Source organism: Schistocerca serialis, chromosome 1 (assembly GCF_023864345.2).
Source record: "Schistocerca serialis cubense isolate TAMUIC-IGC-003099 chromosome 1, iqSchSeri2.2, whole genome shotgun sequence".
Classification (NCBI taxonomy): Eukaryota; Metazoa; Arthropoda; class Insecta; order Orthoptera; family Acrididae; genus Schistocerca; species Schistocerca serialis.
Genome location: NC_064638.1, coordinates 964652542 through 964667655, shown reverse-complemented (window position 1 = coordinate 964667655; position 15114 = coordinate 964652542).

Below are 15114 nucleotides of genomic sequence, written 5' to 3'. Positions count from 1 at the left end.
ACCAATCAACATTCAAGGGATTTCCCTTCCAAATGAAAATGCGCTGCGAACCTGGCTCGACAAGTTTTCGAGCAGTACCACGTGATTTCTACAGTCTCGGAATCGAAAAGTTACCCCAGCGTTGCCAGACTGTTGCAGGTCGTGAAGGAGAATATATTATTGATGACTAAATTCTGTTACGTGTTTGTGTTGTGGTTATTAAACTGACTGAAAAACGCTGGGAATTTGTGCAACAACGCAATACTTTCACAAGGTATAGCACTTGCATCTCTAACGCTGAACCGTGGATGAAACGGGATAACCATTCATTCTGTTGTAGCTCTCACAGCGTGTCAAATAAACTAACCTGCAGCCACACTGGCTCGAAGACATTTGTTTTCCAATAGCCATATCCTCCATGTAATTTACCGAACCTGAAAGAAATATTTGAACAGTAATTAGACGACGTGATAGAGTGTGTCGCCACACTCGACACATGGTGCTGACAACTACACTACTGACAATTAAAATTGCTACACAACGAAGATCATGTGCTACAGACGCGAAATTTAACCGACAGGAAGAAGATGCTGTGATATGCAATTGATTAGCTTTTCAGAGCATTCACACAATGTTGGCGCCGGTGACGATACTTACAACGTGCTGACATGAGGAACGTTTCGAACCGATTTCTCATACACAAACAGCAGTTGACCGGCGATGCCTGGTGAAACGTTGTTGTGATGCCTCGTGTAAGGAGGAGAAATGCGTACCATCACGTTTCCGACTTTGATAAAGGTCGGATTGTAGCCTATCGCGATTGCGGTTTATCGTATCGCAACATTGCTGCTCGCGTTGGTCGAGATCCAGTGACTGTTAGCAGAATAAGGAATCGGTGGGTTCAGGAGGGTAGTACGGAACGCCGTGCTGGATCCCAACGGCCTCGTATCACTAGCAGGCGAGATGACAGGCATCTTATCCGCATGTCTGTAACAGATCGTGCAGCCACGCCTCGATCCCGGACTCAACAGATGGGAACGTCTGCAAGACATCAACCATCTGCACGTACAGTTCGACGACGTTTGCAGCAGCATGGACTATCAGCTCGGAGACCATGGCTGCGGTTACCCTTGACGCTGCATCACAGACAGGAGCGCCTGCGATGGTGCCGTCAACGACGAACCTGGGTGCACGAATGGCAAAACGTCATTTTTTCGGATGAGTCTGGGTTCTGTTTACAGCATCACGATGGTCACATACGTGTTTGGCGACTTCGCGGTGAACGCACATTTGGAAGCGTGTTTTTGTCATCGCCATACTGGCGTATCACCCGGCGTGATGGTATGGGGTGACATTGGTTACACGTCTCGGTCACCTCTTGTTCGCATTGACGGCACTTTGAACAGTGGACGTTACATTTCAGATGTGTTACGACCCGTGGCTCTACCCTTCATTCGATCCCTGCGAAACCCTACATTTCAGCAGGATAAAGCACGACCGCATTTTGCAGGTCCTGTACGGGCCTTTCTGGATACAGAAAATGCTCGACTTCTGCCCCGGCCAGCATATTCTCCAGATCTCTCAGCAACTGAAAACTTCTGGTCAATGGTGGCCGAGCAACTGGCTCTTCACAATTCGCCAGTCACAACTCTTGTGAAGTGTGGTGTCGTGTTGAAGCTGCATGGGCAGTTGTACCTATACACGCTGTCCAAGCTCTGTTTGACTCAATGCCCAGGCATATCAAGGTCGTTATTACGGCCAGAGATGGTTGTTCAGGGTACTGATTTCTCAGGATCTATGAACCCAAATTGCGTGAAAATGTAATCACATGTCAGTCTTAGTATTATACACTCCTGGAAATGGAAAAAAGAACACATTGACACCGGTGTGTCAGACCCACCATACTTGCTCCGGACACTGCAAGAGGGCTGTACAAGCAATGATCACACGCACGGCACAGCGGACACACCAGGAACCGCGGTGTTGGCCGTCGAATGGCGCTAGCTGCGCAGCATTTGTGCACCGCCGCCGTCAGTGTCAGCCAGTTTGCCGTGGCATACGGACCTCCATCGCAGTATTTAACACTGGTAGCATGCCGCGACAGCGTGGACGTGAACCGTATGTGCAGTTGACGGACTTTGAGCGAGGGCGTGTAGTGGGCATGCGGGAGGCCGGGTGGACGTACCGCCGAATTGCTCAAAACGTGGGGCGTGAGGTCTCCACAGTACATCGATGTTGTCGCCAGTGGTCGGCGGAAGGTGCACGTGCCCGTCGACCTGGGATCGGACCGCAGCGACGCACGGATGCACGCCAAGACCGTAGGATCCTACGCAGTGCCATAGGGGACCGCACCGCCACTTCCCAGCAAATTAGGGACACTGTTGCTCCTGGGGTATCGGCGAGGACCATTCGCAACCGTCTCCATGAAGCTGGGCTACGGTCCCGCACACCGTTAGGCCGTCTTCCGCTCACGCCCCAACATCGTGCAGCCCGCCTCCAGTGGTGTCGCGACAGGCGTGAATGGAGGGACGAATGGAGACGTGTCGTCTTCAGCGATGAGAGTCGCTTCTGCCTTGGTGCCAATGATGGTCGTATGCGTGTTTGGCGCCGTGCAAGTGAGCGCCACAATCAGGACTGCATACGACCGAGGCACACAGGGCCAACACCCGGCATCATGGTGTGGGGAGCGATCTCCTACACTGGCCGTACACCACTGGTGATCGTCGAGGGGACACTGAATAGTGCACGGTACATCCAAACCGTCATCGAACCCATCGTTCTACCATTCCTAGACCGGCAAGGGAACTTGCTGTTCCAACAGGACAATGCACGTCCGCATGTATCCCGTGCCACCCAACGTGCTCTAGAAGGTGTAAGTCAACTACCCTGGCCAGCAAGATCTGCGGATCTGTCCCCCATTGAGCATGTTTGGGACTGGATGAAGCGTCGTCTCACGCGGTCTGCACGTCCAGCACGAACGCTGGTCCAACTGAGGCGCCAGGTGGAAATGGCATGGCAAGCCGTTCCACAGGACTACATCCAGCATCTCTACGATCGTCTCCATGGGAGAATAGCAGCCTGCATTGCTGCGACAGGTGGATATACTCTGTACTAGTGCCGACATTGTGCATGCTCTGTTGCCTGTGTCTATGTGCCTGTGGTTCTGTCAGTGTGATCATGTGATGTATCTGACCCCAGGAATGTGTCAATAAAGTTTCCCCTTCCTGGGACAATGAATTCACGGTGTTCTTATTTCAATTTCCAGGAGTGTATATTTGTCCAATGAATACCCGTTTATCATCTGCATTTCTTCTTGGTGTAGCAATTTCAATGGCCAGTAGTGTAGTATTAAAACTAACCGCATATATAATTAAACCCTTACACACAACTAATATTACTCCTAATCTTTTATAAGGTCTTTGTCGGGAGGCATAGACCTACGTAATGGTATCACGCTACCAATTTGAGTTCTTCGTCGTACTACTCCATCTAGGAGAATGAGCCACCGTAGATACTACATTCAGTGGAGAGAGCTGAGACTGACTTCTTGAAGCGGATTTAATTTCACTGTTCAACGCAGAATAAGGCATTATACTCCATGTAGAGAAGTGGACGAAAAAAAACTGTCCCCGGAAATACTTACAGTACGGCTGAACAGGGACTGACCCTTTGTAATGTCCCCACAGCAAATACCCTCTGCCACGCAACAATTAATCATTTCCAATCAAACCATCCACATTCATTCACTTTGGAAAAGCTATCTGATCTGATTTTCTCGTAATATATGCGGCGACAGCTCGTCGACGCCAAAGTATTTTCTAGTGCATTATCCATGGTTGTTAGAGCGGTAACTAGGACAGCTTCTGGAGTATCTGTTGAGGGATTGACGTGTTTCTGAGAGATACATATTCTGCTTTTCTTCCCGCTAAAGCGAGCCAATTAACATTTGTGCCGCTAGCGGTTTGTTTTGAAGAGAAAGAGATTGTAAAAGGAAAATAATTAAGGTGTGGAATCACCGGAGATCTGGACATGTAATGGAGATGGTTTTAATACACGATTCCCTCCATAAATAAGGTTTGTGACTTTTTTGTTCTGGAGTGAATGAACGAATGAGTTTTTTCCTGAATCATTTGTTCATCACGTTGGCCCTGTAATTAGTGGGGAAGTTTCAGCTGTGTCGAAGAGAGCCTGTAATCACTGAGCCTGTGTTAAATCGTCCAAAAAGGCTTCGTACACATCTGGAATTCGCAATCTTTCGTAAAAGGAACAAATTCTCCAAACGATTGATACTCCCGACTGACTGCAGTGTTTAACAGTAATAATTAATGTAAAGATCTCTTACAGCAAGCCAGCCGCTGTTTACCAAGACGAAGGACGCCACCAAAGATTCTATTTGTCTGACTCCTTTTATCCACATACTACGTAATGAAATCTTCTATTAAAAACTATACATAGATAAAGGAGAGAAAGAGAGAGAGCGAATGAAAATAGAGATAATACTAATAAACCTCCACTAGTCTAATTTTTCGCCTGTCTTATCACGGATCAGCCGAGAACTGGGAGGGCCTTACTTTACTGTATAGATTTATGTGTGAAGGTGAAGGGATCTTACAGGCAACAGATACACGTCTATACAGACAAGACATCACAAAGAGGTAGCGGCTAACCGCATTCATCATCTATTCTTAGTTAAAGAGACGGCAACTTATTAACCGAACATTAAAATGTTAAAATGGCCAATCCGTGACAGGACACGTTTTTGGACGTTGCTAAAATAATTTTGTTCTCTGTTTCATGTCAACTACTACGAGCTAACTTAGCTGATGCTTGGAAAAAGAGAGGAAAGACTCGCAGTTGATATAATTGGATCCACAAATAAAGGCGAAAGACAGCACGCTGGGCGCGAGAAAAGGCTAGATGTATATTTTTGTTAATGAAGCTTGCTAGTACAGTTGTAGTATACGCTTTTCTGGTTTGTCTTATTTGGTATTTGAATATGACTATTTGTGTTCATGTTAGACATAGGAAGTGTTTAGATAGATCTGTCCCAGTTGTATTTATCTGTATGTGTACATTAAGTAAGTAGACATAGAAGTACTCTCGTATGAAGGAAGTTGCATTTAGTGACAGTTGAACATTTCTATGGTTTTAACTAGGGCAATGTTTAGGATGAGTCAAGCAGAGCAAAGCAGTACGCATTAGCCTTCAGCTTTTAGCACCGATAATAACGAAGCAGTAAGAAGTGTTGTAGGACCGATGGCTACAGATAGCGCAACAGAACGCCCTGTAGACACAGCTGCGGTTGTAACAGCAAGTACGCAGCAGGGATTAGATCCATTGGTAATTAGTTGGCCCGCATCTCGTGGTCGTGCGGTAGCGTTCTCGCTTCCCATGCCCGGGTTCCCGGGTTCGATTCCCGGCGGGGTCAGGGATTTTCTCTGCCTCGTGATGGCTGGGTGTTGTGTGCTGTCCTTAGGTTAGTTAGGTTTAAGTAGTTCTAAGTTCTAGGGGACTGATGAACATAGATGTTAAGTCCCATAGTGCTCAGAGCCATTTCAGAGCCATTTGGTAATTATCATGAGACAGATGCAGATGATAACCGAGAGCATGAATATTTTGAAAACCGACATCAATGCGAAATTCGCCTCAGTTACTGAAGGGCAGGAAAATCTGAAAACCGATATTAAAGTGCAATTAGTAGCAGTCACTCAAACTCAAGAAGAGATTAAATTAGTCCAGATTGAGATTAAGCAGCAGTTACAAGACAGTTTTTCCGAATTAGAGCAGCGGATAGAGGCGAAGACCAAGGAACTCAAAGATCAGGCCGAAGAGACGGAACGAAAATTAACTGCACAAATAGAATTGGTGAAAGCGCAATGTGAGGAATCTACTCAGCGCGTACGTGTCGAAATGAAGGAGTATGTGGCTATTAAGATAGATACCGTACGGGAACAAGTGGAAATGGTTCCGCAATTAGTACAAAAGCAAGACGCCATGGCACGTGCAATTGCACAACTTCCTGGATTGGCACGTATACAGACTAACCTAAAGGAAAGCGTTGAACATCTGACAGAGTGTCAAGACGTTATAGACCACCAAATTAACGGGCAAATTATCCGAAATCACATTAGAAAACAAAAGGCTAATGTGTGAAAACGTTGAGCAAAATGTTAAGGCAGCATTCCAGAATTTATCTGGCAAACAGGAAGAGAATTTGTTTGCGAAAGGACTTGAGGAGGTGCGACAGAAGTTAGGTGCTGATTTTGAGCACTGGAAACAAACGATAGAAGAGTCGATGCGCGCTTCACAACAAAGCTCAGAACAAATGAATACAGGGCAGGAGCAGTAGTTGGCCACGACTATAGAGCCAGTTACTGCCCATTCGCACACAATACCGACTTGTGCAAGTAATGCAAACATTAAATTGCCACAAGCTGGTTGTTCGCTGAATTCTTATCTACCGGAGATTACGAAAACCTTTGCCATGCCGAAGAAAAAGTGATAAAGCATCGGCAGTTCCATATTTTTAACCCTGACAAAAGGGGGGTCCATCCAATTGTTTTTATTCGAAGTTTCAGAGGAGTGCTACCCAGAAATTGGTCGGAATGGCAGAAGATCAGTTTTGTTACAGGATATATACAAGGTTCGGGGGCCATCTGGGCCTCGGACATGACTTCTGTTTGCCCGACATACGACGATTTTGAGAAGGCGTTTTTAGCAAAGTTCTGGTCAGAAGGGGTACAGGAACGCCTATGGCAGGAGGTGCTCTACCCAGAGCCTTTCTCCTTTTCGAAAGGAAGCCTTAGAAGGTATTTCGAAAAATATATAAATAAAACGAGATACTGGGACAGACCTATGCCCTTGCCAGACATAATAAACATACTTCAGGCAAGACTACCAAATTGATTTACGTCAACGACAAGGACTTGGAGTCGTTCCTCACGACGTTAGACCATATAGATATTATCGAAGAGAACAACCAGAAAGCCCGTAATAATAGATTCCAATATAGGGCGATAGAACCTCTGCCAAACGGTAGGCAAAGTGGAAGTATGGGTTATACCAATGGCGATCAACCGACACTTAGAAGGAATGACCAGAGATCGTTAAATAATGGAGGAACCCCTCAAAATCTCAATAGTAATCCCGGCAATGGTCTTGCGAGGGGCTATTCAAGGAACAACAGGAACGGGAAAAGATGCAACCCCGTGTGGGGGAACGAAAGAAATTTCAGACCCCAAGCCAGGAATAATAACAATAATAGAAACTGGAATCAACCGGGAGGAATGAATTCAAATAGCCAACATCAGTGTGGACGGGCATCTCCGAATCAACCGGTAATTACCGAAGTGACAGATGATGTCAACCAGCAGACAAATCAAAATCCAACAAACTCGGAAGAACCCACTCGTGCCCCCGAGGAGCGGTCAACAATTGGTTGCGGGGCAACAGGATATGTGTACCCATGCTAACGTATAATGATGGACGATTACTGGCAGATTAACTGACCGAAGACTTAGAACCACAAGATGAGGATAAGGAACAGGTGGCAGTAGCCGAAGTGCAAGTCATTATGGAGACCGTACCTATAGTGGCGGTTTTAGACACAGCTGCAACCACGAATGTTATTTCGGAGGCGCTATTCAACAGGATCAGATTCTCGCTTCCCACGCCCGGGTTCCCGGGTTCGATTCCCGGCGGGGTCAGGGATTTTCTCTGCCTCGTGATGGCTGGGTGTTGTGTGCTGTCCTTAGGTTAGTTAGGTTTAATTAGTTCTAAGTTCTAGGCGACTGATGACCTCAGCAGTTGAGTCGCATAGTGCTCAGAGCCATTTGAACCAACAGGATCAGAAATATAGGACGAGTACCAGTCTTTCGAGTTCAAAATCGCAGAATAATAGGCGCCGTTGGGGCTCGGTCGGCTAATGTAAAGGTGCAGTCAGTACTTGGTGTGGAAACCGGAAATGTAGCAATATTAAGCACATTCCTTGTTGTGAAAAATTTGGTGGTAGATTGCATTATCGGAGTCGACAGCCTACGTCAATACGGATGCAGAATAGATTTCAAAACAGGAAAAATTTAGTTGAATGTTAATAAATAAGAAATTGAGTTGGAGTTATTGCAAAAAAAAAAAAAAAAAAAAAAAAAAGCCTTACGAGAAAATATCATTGTGGGATCAGTGTGCTAGTAATCAGGACGGCCCAAAATTCTAAACAGCACGTAAGTAATGAGTTCCAAGTCAAAGAAGATTTCGGTCAATTACTGTTTGAAAAGTTAAATGGATCCGACCGCATTATCGAAGATCAGAAGAAGCAGCTCAATGAATTATTATTAACGTATGAAAACGTTTTTGATGAAAGGCCAGGAGTTATTAAGGGATACATATGCCATCTCTACGTTAAGCCGCACGAAACGTATTGTAGAAATTTTTATCCTGTTTCCTAGAGGTTAAAGGCTCAAGTTCAAATTTTTAGAGTGTTCAATCGCTTTATGAGGACCTATTGCCATAATAAGCAGACTGCGTGGGCAAATTATGTGGAAGAATTTGAGCAGATATACAACAACATGCCCCACTCCTCCACTGGTTATACAACTCATGAATTGATGTTCGAGGCAAAAGAAGAAAACTTCTGGACTGAACATATGCCCAAAACTCAGGAAACTGAGATGCCTTGGGAAGAAAAAATAAGACAAGCCATCATAAATATGACGCAAAACGCTGATCAAAGAAAACAACAATATGACAAATGAATCAAGAGGGTACAAGCGTACCACGTCGGAGAGAAGGTACTAGTCAAAAGACATACCAAATCATCCTTAATAAAGAAGAGTATAAAGAAATGGGAGTTATTATATACTGGCCCATACATCATTCTACAAATTCCGATCCCTGGGGCTTATCTGTTAGCATACCCGGGATGTAACAAAATTAAAGGGTTATTTCCCCATAACGACTTGAAAAAATTTAATGAAGGTTAGAAGATAGGGATGAATGGTGTTGCGAGTGACAGAGATGGACGCTCGTAAAAACATGACAATAAACTGTGTGTGTTTAGTGTTAGTAAACTTTAAACTGAAATAATTAATCAGTAACACAGATTGTAGAAATAGTGACTAACTATAACTATCGAGTGCTGCAAAGAAGATAGTGGAGATAGGCTTCACCTTTGTTTGGGTAAACATAGAACTTTAGCATTGCTAATGTCATCAAGAAGTATAAAGGATCTGAATGACGTTCAACAAGAAAGAAATATTTCCCGAAAATGACGCTGCATAATCAAAAGAGGTTCCCAGTGAATGTTCATATCTAATTTAAAGTGTACGCTTAGATGTGTAAACGTGTGAAGTGAAGTTTTGCGGTTAAGTAGTGAATCATGAGTGACGGTTAACGCCGCAAAGATAATTTCCCGCGAAAAACAATTGACGTCGGTGCGAGAGTTAGAATCGATATAGACGACACAGATATGCTTTGTAAGAGACTCGCATCAAACGCGAGGGGAAACTGATTGATGTTGAACTTCAAGAAAGTGTCATAATTAGAGGTTAAGAGTTCTTGATTTATTGTTGAATGTCAAAAGGAATTAATATTGATAGAATTAGTAGTTATTTAATGGGTCTTGTTCACTTTGGAATTTTGTTAGAAATTCCATTTCCATATATGTGCATGTATGAATGCAAGATGAATCAGAGAAGTGAATCCACATTCCTCACTACTAATAACTTTTACATTACAGCAATCAAGCGGAGAAATATATGTATTAAGGCTAAAATTTTTATGAGTATAGATAAATGATATAACTTTTCAAGGAAATGATGGATTATGTCTTTGTATAAAATGAACCACACTTTCCATTATTCGATGATTTGAATCCAGAATCTACTGCAAGTTGCATGAATCCTTTAAATTACGAAGAGTAAATCATTGACAGAAAATGTGCCAGAATTTTTGGACTTATAAGCACAAGTGGTGATTAAGTGATGTGCGAAGTCCAAAAGAAAATTCAAACTAGAGTAAATATTATGATGTTTTCGGCAACAGCATTAGTCAATGGATAAATGGGACCTTAAGTCAATGGCTAAATTCCTTGCAGTACATCGTAAGAAAAAGGATGCATGAAGCCATAGGGATTTTGTTTTCAAAAAGGAGAAACTTGGACGGTGCAACCTAACCAGTTCTTTCACAGGAAGAGTTTCCCTTTCGGTCATTGCTAATTCTTTTGGAATAAATGTTGCATGTAAAAATCTGGTATCCCTGCCTCTTCTACTCTTCCCATTGTGGGCCGCGTAGAAGACCGACTACAAATTTGGACGTCGGGGACATGTAAGACCCGGGGGAGTTCCAGCGCCGCAAGATATTGTCCTGGGAACAAGATTGTAAAAAAGAAAACTCGAGTTATTGTAAAATTTGTTTTGAGCTAGAGGCACAAATCACTCTTCTCCAAATCGTTATATAAATCGATCCCTATCTTTCCTTTAGAATTCAATTTCAAAATTATTTTTTCTCTTCTGTAGGCTTTCCTATCTTCTATGTACCGTAGGCTCGGGGTCTAGGCTTAAGAGGTTTTCCAAGGTTTTCCTGCTTAAGAAAGTTCCCAAATGGGTAGACCCTGATAATAGTTTCATGAAAGATCATCTTCCTTGGTTGTGCACAGCAGACATAACACCTTGATGCACGTAAAAGCAACACAGCCGCGGTACCTATCTCCTCATTTCTTCCGTTTTCAATGTTTCTTTTCTTCGTCTGTCTTATACATAATTATTTTTTTTTCAGTCGGAGGACTGACACTCATCACTTCCTGGTTACCCACACTAATAGATAGCACGCGAAGTGTGTTCGGTAAATCAAAATTAGGCTCACAAACTTCGCTCGCTGCGAGGCGCATTGTAATGTCCCCACAGCAAATACCCTCTGCCACGCACCAATTAATCATTTTCAATCAAACCATCCACATTCATTCACTTTGGAAAAGTTATCTGATCTGATTTTATCGTAATATATGCGGCGACAGCTCGTCGACGCCAAAGTATTTTCTAGTGCATTCTCCATGGTTGTTAGAGCGGTAACTAGGACAGCTTCTGGAGTATCTGTTGAGGGATTGACGTGTTTCTGAGAGATACATATTCTGCTTTTCTTCCCGCTAAAGCGAGCCAATTAACATTTGTGCCGCTAGCGGTTTGTTTTGAAGAGAAAGAGATTGTAAAAGGAAAATAATTAAGGCGTGGAATCACCGGAGATCTGGACATGTAATGGAGATGGATTTAATACACGATTCCCTCTATAAATAAGGTTTGTGACTTTTTTGTTCTGGAGTGAATGAACGAATGAGTTTTTTTCTGAATCATTTGTTCATCACGTTGGCCCTGTAATTAGTGGGGAAGTTTCAGCTGTGTCGAAGAGAGCCTGCAATCACTGAGTCTGTGTTAAATAGTCCAAAAAGGCTTCGTACACATCTGGAATTCGCAATCTTTCGTAAAAGGAACAAATTCTCCAAACGATTGATACTCCCGACTGACTGCAGTGTTTAACAGTAATAATTAATGTAAAGATCTCTTACAGCAAGCCAGCCGCTGTTTACCAAGACGAAGGACTCCACCAAAGATTCTATTTGTCTGATTCCTTTTATCCACATACCACGTAATGAAATCTTATATTAAAAACTATACATAGATAAAGGAGAGAAAGAGAGAGAGCGAATGAAAATAGAGATAATACTAATAAACCTCCACTAGTCTAATTTTTCGCCTGTCTTATCACGGATCAGCCGAGAACTGCGACGACCTTACTTTACTGTATAGATTTATGTGTGAAGGTGAAGGGATCTTAAAGGCAACTGATACACGTCTATACAGGCAAGACATTGTAACACTACGCTACTGCGCACGATACTTATTAAAGCCTGTACTATGGTAAGTTGACGGGCTTCACCTTATAAGAAAGGATTTTGGTATATACACTCCTGGAAATGGAAAAAAGAACACATTGACACCGGTGTGTCAGACCCACCATACTTGCTCCGGACACTGCGAGAGGGCTGTACAAGCAATGATCACACGCACGGCACAGCGGACACACCAGGAACCGCGGTGTTGGCCGTCGAATGGCGCTAGCTGCGCAGCATTTGTGCACCGCCGCCGTCAGTGTCAGCCAGTTTGCCGTGGCATACGGAGCTCCATCGCAGTCTTTAACACTGGTAGCATGCCGCGACAGCGTGGACGTGAACCGTATGTGCAGTTGACGGACTTTGAGCGAGGGCGTATAGTGGGCATGCGGGAGGCCGGGTGGACGTACCGCCTAATTGCTCAACACGTGAGGCGTGAGGTCTCCACAGTACATCGATGTTGTCGCCAGTGGTCGGCGGAAGGTGCACGTGCCCGTCGACCTGGGACCGGACCGCAGCGACGCACGGATGCACGCCAAGACCGTAGGATCCTACGCAGTGCCGTAGGGGACCGCACCGCCACCTCCCAGCAAATTAAGGACACTGTTGCTCCTGGGGTATCGGCGAGGACCATTCGCAACCGTCTCCATGAAGCTCGGCTACGGTCCCGCACACCGTTAGGCCGTCTTCCGCTCACGCCCCAACATCGTGCAGCCCACCTCCAGTGGTGTCGCGACAGGCGTGAATGGAGGGACGAATGGAGACGTGTCGTCTTCAGCGATGAGAGTCGCTTCTGCCTTGGTGCCAACGATGGTCGTATGCGTGTTTGGCGCCGTGCAGGTGAGCGCCACAATCAGGACTGCATACGACCGAGGCACACAGGGCCAACACCCGGCATTATGGTGTGGGGAGCGATCTCCTACACTGGCCGTACACCACTGGTGATCGTCGAGGGGACACTGAATAGTGCACGGTACATCCAAACCGTCATCGAGCCCATCGTTCTACCATTCCTAGACCGGCAAGGGAACTTGCTGTTGCAACAGGACAATGCACGTCCGCATGTATCCCGTGCCACCCAACGTGCTCTAGAAGGTGTAAGTCAACTATCCTGGCCAGCAAGATCGCCGGATCTGTCCCCCATTGAGCATGTTTGGGACTGGATGAAGCGTCGTCTCACGCGGTCTGCACGTCCAGCACGAACGCTGGTCCAACTGAGGCGCCAGGTGGAAATGGCATGGCAAGCCGTTCCACAGGACTACATCCAGCATCTCTACGATCGTCTCCATGGGAGAATATCAGCCTGCATTGCTGCAAAAGGTGGATATACACTGTACTAGTGCCGACATTGTGCATGCTCTGTTGCCTGTGTCTATGTGCCTGTGGTTCTGTCAGTGTGATCATGTGATGTATCTGACCCCAGGAATGTGTCAATAAAGTTTCCCCTTCCTGGGACAATGAATTCACGGTGTTCTTATTTCAATTTCCAGGAGTGTATGTTGACCGCGTGTACCTGAATGGAGGCAAAACCAGACTTTCACCCGCTCAGTAACAACAATGATACGTCAAGCAAGTCTGAAGTGCACCTACGCGTTAGGACGGACAAGAAACAACACAGCAGACGCTACCAAATTTTTAATAATACGGTCGCCAGCCTAATTAGGCATTAACTGAGTTTCTTCCCAGTACAAGTTGTTGTACGTTCATAGAAAACAACACGTAACTACACTGCATAATATGGTAAATTTTAGAAGCAGAAAATTTACTAAACTAATGATTTCACTTTCTGTACTAATACAGACAAGCCATAAATACACAACAATACACTATAATGTTTACTACAAACTTTGTACTGTCTATTTTGAAAAGGGTAAAACACTAATAAATTTTGGTTTTATATTGACTTTAGCTTTGCTGGTCAAACCAGTTCAGTACACTTCAGAATTTAAATGAATAGAAAAGAAAAAAAAGGGGGGGGGGAGACCCTGAAACTGTTGTGATCACTGTACTGAAATTTTGGTTATTTAAATCATTAAGCACTCAAGATTTCCAATATATGATTTACTACTCTTTTTGTCTTATTTCTTGCTCATTTAACTACCATTATTTTTGTCTCAAATTAATTAAACTTCATTACTAAACCACTTTCAAAATTATCTTCCAACTTTGCCAGACCTATATATTCATTAACAACAAAGTTCTTTAAACAATTTTCTAACATATCTAGGTCTGCAGGTAATTATTATTAACATAAACACTAAATCTTCATCTCGGGACACTCGGATTGCACAACATGTGGAAAGGACCCTGTCTGGGTTAGTGATGAGGATAATTAAATGATAGGACAGTTCTGGTAAAAGTTAAGTTGTTATTGAACAGTCAGGAACAAAATTAACACTGGTCCACACGAATACAGTACTAAAAGTTTCAACCTGTTCGTATCGATGCGGCGGTTGGTGGGCGGCGAGATGGCGAGACGCAGAGCGCACATACAATCACAGCTATGGCTTTTTGATGTATCGGCACTTTACTTCTTCATAGCGTCGCAATATTTTTCCATTTAGTGCCAATGGAATTTTGCCATGCTGTATAGTCGTCGGAAACGGCACATCCGAGGCTCAATGAAATCACGTTTTCCGGGAGAGCCTCCTCGATCCAGAACGTGTTGCTCAGATCAAAGCCCAACTCCGACTACTACTGCTGAGCCCGTTATGCCGTGCCGCGCCCGTGTGCATTTTCCCGCGCTCGCCTGCCATCCACCTTTTACCGCTCCCCTACAGACAGGGTTTTCACTAAAGGTTTTGCATTCCACATATCCTAATACATTGCCTACGTATGGACCAGACGCACAAGTACAACTTTAACATCTTACAAAAGTTTCAACATTTCTTACATTTCCATTTTGTTATAATATTGCTTGAAATTTGACCCAAATATTAATATTCACATCGAGAATTGTTTACAGTTTCTTTAACATAATGACATGTAAAAGAAAAAAGAAATGAAATCAGAACATCTCTTACACTAATTTATCGAAAATCAGAAGAAAAAATTATTATATGTACATTTGTTGTTGTTGCAACATTACACAGAGATAACGGCTAGCTGCATTCACCATCTATTCTTAGATAAAGAGACGGCAACTTACTATCCGAACATTAAAATACTAAACCTTGTTAATGAACATTACGGAAGATGCTGGCAAAGGCCACCACTGGTGGCGATGAGTTGCTGTGCTGAATTTATCAAGCGCTGAG